At 31.3% G+C, this 6,851-nt stretch overlaps 1 non-coding gene across 1 annotated transcript; it reads left to right on the top strand.

Moving 5' to 3' along the window:
* Positions 1 to 6,091: 6,091 nt before the first annotated feature.
* LOC142864026 (U7 small nuclear RNA) lies at positions 6,092 to 6,153 on the top strand. Its single transcript, XR_012914623.1, has one exon. It is a non-coding gene; the product is annotated as a U7 small nuclear RNA (small nuclear RNA).
* Positions 6,154 to 6,851: the final 698 nt, after the last annotated feature.

The following is a 6,851-nucleotide window of genomic DNA, read 5'->3' as shown; positions in this document are numbered from 1 at the left end:
ATAATATAACAGTAATGTATGGTTGGGCATAAAAATAGAACTCTCTTAATTCACACAATTGTGAATTAAATGCTACTCTATTGCCATAATAACATAATGTTATGAGATGATGGGATTTTAAATATTTAGTGGACTATGTGTATCAACCCATCAGAATTATTAATATATGCTTGAAACAATCAGAATGAGCACAAGCCATAAATAATTGGACTGACTGTTCTAGGACATATCAGATGCATGTCAGATTTACCTTTGCATTATATATAGTGGAATAAAACAGATTTATAAATACATACAAATGTATCTGCATTTGGATTAAGAAGATCCAACATATTTGTACTAATTTGTGCAAAAGCTACCTACCTATCATTCAGTAAAATATAAACATATGCTGTTTTCAACAGAAGAAATTTTTCAACTTTTTATCAGAATAATTTCTCATTTTACTTAATGACAAATAAATAACATTTACACAAGTTAGTGTATTAGTTAGGTATCATCAAAATAACATTGCATAACAAGCAGCCAACAAATCTTAATGGCACAGAACAATAAACATTTTGTTCATGCATCCTGAGTTGACGGAAACTAAGCTAGGAGAGTCTGCTCTCCTGGCTAGGATCACTCATATATTTAGGGTCAGCTGATAGTCAGCTGATCTGGCATGGCTCCAGCTGGGGTAACATGGCTTACCTCCATTTGTCTGTTGTCATCCACCTACCTGGCTCTGACATGTTCTGTGGAAATAGCAGAGAAATAAAGAGAAGGGTACAATTTACAATGCCATGTTAAGCCTCTGCCTGTGTCCTAATTTGTTAATATCCCCTGACCAAATCAAGTAACATAGCAGAGCTTCAGGTCAAGAAACAGGGCAAATCTGCGTGTCCGTGGTGAGAGGCCACTATAAAGTGAAATGTGTGGACTCCCAGTGTCGTCTGACATTGTCCACCCTTATGTACACATTTATTCACATCTTTCCTATGTGCAAATATGTTCAAATCATTCGCAGAACCCTAAAAGTCTCATTCAACCCTGGAATCAGGCTCAGCATTTAGGAATTTTTATTCAATAAAAAAAGTTAGATGTAGACCCTCTTGATCCAGAGAACTACAAACAAATAAAAAGAAGCAATCTGTACTCTTACACATCCAGCATTCAGAAGGGAAGACAGAGTTCAACTGGAAAAGAATTAGAGATCTGTAGATCTCAGTAAACAATAAAAATTCTGAAATCCCACTTAACCAATGCTTATTGGTCACTGCAATAATTTTATGCAATTGATGAACTTGTTTATTATTTATAAACTAAACAGAGAAATGATTCCTTGGGAGTTTTATTTAAAAATAAAGGGGGGGGAAATATAAAAAAGAGACTAAATAATACCTCAAAATAAATAAAAACAAAGTTTTTAAGAATAAATTTAAGTAAATATTCTGAATATCACAAATAATTAGCATATTGGTTGCATCTAGCATATTTATTAATCAATAGTAAGCCTATTAATATAGAAAAGTAGTTGATATTAAACATATTGGGTTATTTGTTCCTAATATGTATTATAGAGAGCCACATAATTAAATACATCTTCATTCATACTTGCCACAAATATATAAAATAACTAGGAGAAAGCTAAAGAAAAAAACTTGTGAACAAATAAAGTGGTTTATTATGTGAAAAATATAAGAACTTTTCTTAGAGATATTAGACTTTAAGTAATGAAAACATATATTAGGATATAGGATATATATCTTGTTTCTTATCAAAATAATTTGACATTTAATGAAAATTATAAAACAAAATCTTCATTTCAATGTAAGTACATTATTTTAAATGTAATTAAAATTAAAGTGATGAGAATTTTTAAAAATTTAATAAAGTAAAGAAAATGAGTGGACAATTTTAGCCAAGTGTTAAAACATTTATTAAAAATAGTAATTTACTCCAGCATCCATTAATGAGGAATTAAGTAATTCAGGGCCACATTTCTGCTAAAGACAAGGAGAAAAATTAAATAAAATATTTTAACAAAAAAATCATAATTGGGGGCAGCAGAGACAGAAGTATTTCTGAGACAGAATCCAGAGGAGGAAGGAGTCTCAGGGAAGTGAGTCCAGAACTGCGGACTAATTTTTGTTTGTGACTCTGCCAATTTGGGGGCAGGTGATTGAGTGTCTGAGAGTTTGAACTGTGCTTTTAATCACCTCACCACTCAGTGAGAAAAACACACGCATTGGAACTCAGAGCCTCATAAGTGGTGGGAGTAGGGAATAGGTGGCAGGCGCTGGCAAAAATTTTGTTTGTAGTTCAAGTATAAAGGACTTCACCCTCGCAAGAGAAGTAAAGAAGCTCATCCAATGACTGCAGTCCATTTTCAAATCTGACAAAACCTGACACACAATAAAGGTAATTGGACGTAACAGAAAAAAAGTAGACAGTACAAATGTTACTGATAGGAAAAATATCAAAATACAATAGGAGATCATCAGAGACTATTAGAGTTATAAACACAGAGCTTAAAATATATGATATGACTTTGAGAACTAAAATCTGCACAAGAGTTTCTAGAAAAAAAGGAATGAACAACTTAAAGTGGATATGGATATCCTCTTCTCCTTATTTAACTGGCCATATTAATATATCATTCGCTTCCTTAAGTATTATTTCTGAGCTCTTATAAGTTAAGCAATTCAAAATAGAAATTCGCATTTTTAATATACTTCTGAGTTTTAATGTTTTACCCAACATGTATTACCTATTCATTGGCATAGCATTTATACATAATGACATTAGCTAATACATTAGCATTTAATATTCCTTTTATTCATACTTGCTTCTTAGTTGTTCAGTTTTTATATATACATTATTGTCAATTATAATGTTTCATATTTGTCTGTAAGGATGTTTTATTTAGGATGCATTAATTATACATATTTTAATTTATCTTATTTATTTTTACTTCTTGGTATTTGCATTTTATTTTATTTTTTTAAGTTGGTAGTGTTAAAAAGGCACAGTTTTGAAAACTTTTATGTGTCAAAATAATTTTATCTATTACTTGATGCATTTGTTACCAAATATAATAGAACATCTTTCTTATCTAGCAATCAAATTAATATTTTTAATTTTATAGATAATTTTTAATTCATCTAATATTAAATGGTTGACCTAAACACAATAAATAGAAATAAAAGAAATAGATAAAATTTTGCTAGTATGGATAATAGAGGAACTGAGTCTATAATTAAGGGTTTCAGGAGTTTGAGGTTGCTGTGAGCTAGGCTGACTCCACGGCACTCTAGCCCAGGCAACACAGTGAGACTCTTGTCTCAAAATAAATAAATAAATAAATAAATATAATTGAGAGTTGTTTAGTATTTAATTCAAATGAAAACAGAGTAAGTGACAGCCCTTTCATGAGATTGTATATGAGCACAATTTACATAGAGTTGCATAGTTACATAGATTTAAAAAATAAAAATAGAGGAAACCAAGTTAACTTTGAATTTTAATAAACAATGAATGATTCTTTAGTTTAAATAAAATAAAATAAAATCTACACACGAGATCTCATAAAAGTTTTTGGTTCATTCGATGATGATAACTTACAAAGATGATAACTCATTCATTCAATGAGACAAGTTACAAGAAACTTGAAACTAAAATGACTGTCATCTTCAGTTCATATCATAAAGCAAAATAAATTCTAAGTAATTTAAATATTTAAATATTATATAAAATTGGACAACTAGAATATAGTATAACAGAATATAATTCTAATTGAGATAATGTTCTATTTTTTAAAGCCAATGAACTTAATAATGAAATAAATTAATTCTATAGAGGAAGTTATGGCTTATCCATTGTTTTCCCCTGATTGATTCTGGAATACTACATTAGAAAATAATTCAGTCAGATAGGTATGTGTTTTTTCCTCTAAAAAATAACTATTCTGAAACTTCTTTGTGTCAGACACTGTGGCTTCTATTCTGCATATCTCAGTATACAAAGAAGATATAAACCCTCAGGAAATTATAGAGGAATTTCTGGATGACTTAGAAGCACTCACAAAATTTAAGGCATAGCCATGGTCAAATACACTAGAAGATGTGTGATATCAGAATGCACTTAAAAAAGTTGACTATTATTTTTCTTCTGAACACCGGAAAGTAAGCATAGCTATTGCTTATAGAATGAGTGTAAAAATAAGTTTCTCTTTTTGCTACCAACATAATGCTCATCTCTGTTATCTATACTAATGGGGAGGAGCAGTGGTGTGGAACATCCAGAATTCCTGATAATCATAAAGTCAGAAATGCTTGCAAACAATTTATATGCTATATGTTTTAGTGGCTTCACCTTACTGGTAATATTTTGCTTCAGTGCACATTAAAATTAGTTTGCATTCCCTGTGAACACACAATCTAGATGATAAAGAAACATGTCCAGGAAATTTGCAGTATGGGTAGCAGTAGCTTTTTCAGTAGATAATACACAGAGCAGCCAATCTGTATGTAGGGAACACACAATTGGCAATACATAAATTTGTTGATACAGTGCAAGGATATAAGAGTATAATTTCTCTGATGATTAGAGATGTTGAGTATCTTTTTATATGTTTGCAGGCCATTATTCTGTCTTCTTTGGAGAAGTTTCCATTGCCCATTTCTTGATGGGATTGTTTGATGTTTTCTTGTTAATTCTTTTAAGTTCTAGATAGATTCTTGTTATTAGACCTTTATCAGAGTTGTAGAGAGCAAATATTTTCTCCCACTCCGTGGGTTATCTATTTGCTCTACTGATGGTTTCCTTTGCTGTGCAGAAAGTTTTTAATTTGATCATCAGAGAAATGCAAATCAAAACCACAATGAGATACCACCTAACCCCAGTAAGAATGGTCTATATCAAGAAATCCCAAAACAACAAATGCTGGCGAGGATGTGGAGAGACAGGAACACTCTTACACTCCTGGTGGGACTGCAAATTAGTGCAACCTCTGTGGAAAAGAATTTGGAGATATCTCAAACAGCTATAAATAGAAATACCATTCTACCCAGCAATAGCATTGTTGGACATCTACCCAAAAGAGCATAAGACATTCTATTATAAAGACATCTGCACCCGAATGTTTATGGCAGCACAGTTCACTATTGCATGGTCATGGAAACTACCCAAGTGCCCGTCAATTCATAATTGGATAATAAAAATGTGGTATATGCTCACGATGGAATATTACTCAATTCTAAGAAACGACAGTAAGCTAGCACCATTTATAGCATCCTGGATTAAGCTTAAGCCCGTTATCCAAAGTGAGGCAACACAAGACATGGAAAATGGGCCCCACATCTACTCACCATCAAATTGGTACTGACTGATTAATACTATGGATCTCAAATGGTGGTAGTGTTCACCAGGGATTCGGGGTTGGGGGAGAGACCAAATCTTAGGGATGTGGCGAGCATTTTGGAGGGGAAGGGCATAACTTTAACCCTTCTTATGAGGCAAAGATATACAATGTAACCAAAATGTCAAAAAAAAAAAACCCTTTTTATTGGGGGGTGGGCAGGCAGGAGCAGGGGGAGGAGGAGAAGGGTGTGTACTTACATAATATGTGTGGTGCGCACCGCCGGGGGATTGGACACGCTTGAATCTCTGGCACATTGAGGGGATGGAGCAGGGGACAGGGGCAATATATGTAACCCTAACAATATTTGTACCCCCATAATATGATGAAATAAAAGGAAAAAAGTATAATTTCTATTATTATGATCTATCTTTCATCTTTCCTTAATCATATTTAGAAGAACCTATAGCAACTTACATCTGGAAGTATATTGCAAAATTTTATATTTATTGCTCAAACAGAAACAAAGCTATCTAAAAAATTATACCAGTCACTAGGGATGAACACCATACAGAATAAGATAACTGATTTTTTTGTCTAAGTATTCTGGTAGCACAAAAAGAAGAATTTTTGTTAAATTTTGGTTAATATAATGCACTGCTTTCATTTCTGAATTAGAATAGAAATACCATTCAATCCAGCAATAGCATTATTAGGCATCTACCCAAAAGAGAATAAAATTTAAAATTCTAGTGCTACAGGTCTTTTATAATTTGTCTAGCAGGTTTTCCAGTCCTCACCAGAAGACCCAAATAAAAAATATTAAAACAAATAAAAAAATAAAATAAAATTTTAAAATTCTGAATGGTTACAGAAAAATACAAAAATTAATGGTAACATCATTAACCATTATTATACTTACTTAAGACTTGAAAGATATACTAATGTATATACTAATGTATATACTTCCTTCAAGTATAGTATATATTAATGTATATACTAATGTATATACTTCCTTCAGTATATAGTATAGTACATACTATAGTATATAGTATAGTACATACTATAGTATATACATTAAGAAGTATATACATTAGTATATACATTAGTATATCCTTCAAGTCTTAAGTAAGTATAATATTGGTTAGTGATGTAACTATTTGTTTTGATCTTTTTGAATATCGTGTTTTGTAATCTATTTTCAATTTTTATTTTCTTAAATATCCTATTCTTTGCATGATTTTAATGTTGTCATATTATTCACTAATATATTTAATTTTTTCTAAAACTAAGATTCTATCAATAAATACTATGATTTCCTGCAAGATTTTTTTAGGACAAGGAAATATTATGTGGTGGTTACAAGTTCAGGCTTTAAAAGAAGAAAACCTGTGTTTAAATTCCATTTCTATATTTTATTGCTGTAATTCATTAATTATTTGTTTCCCAGTCTTAGTTTTTCTAGGCAATTACTACAAAGTTAATAACATTGTCTCTTTTATTATCTTGG

This window comes from Microcebus murinus, chromosome 23 (genome assembly GCF_040939455.1).
Source record: "Microcebus murinus isolate Inina chromosome 23, M.murinus_Inina_mat1.0, whole genome shotgun sequence".
NCBI classification, from domain to species: domain Eukaryota; kingdom Metazoa; phylum Chordata; class Mammalia; order Primates; family Cheirogaleidae; genus Microcebus; species Microcebus murinus.
This window is presented reverse-complemented; position numbering and strand designations above follow the sequence as displayed.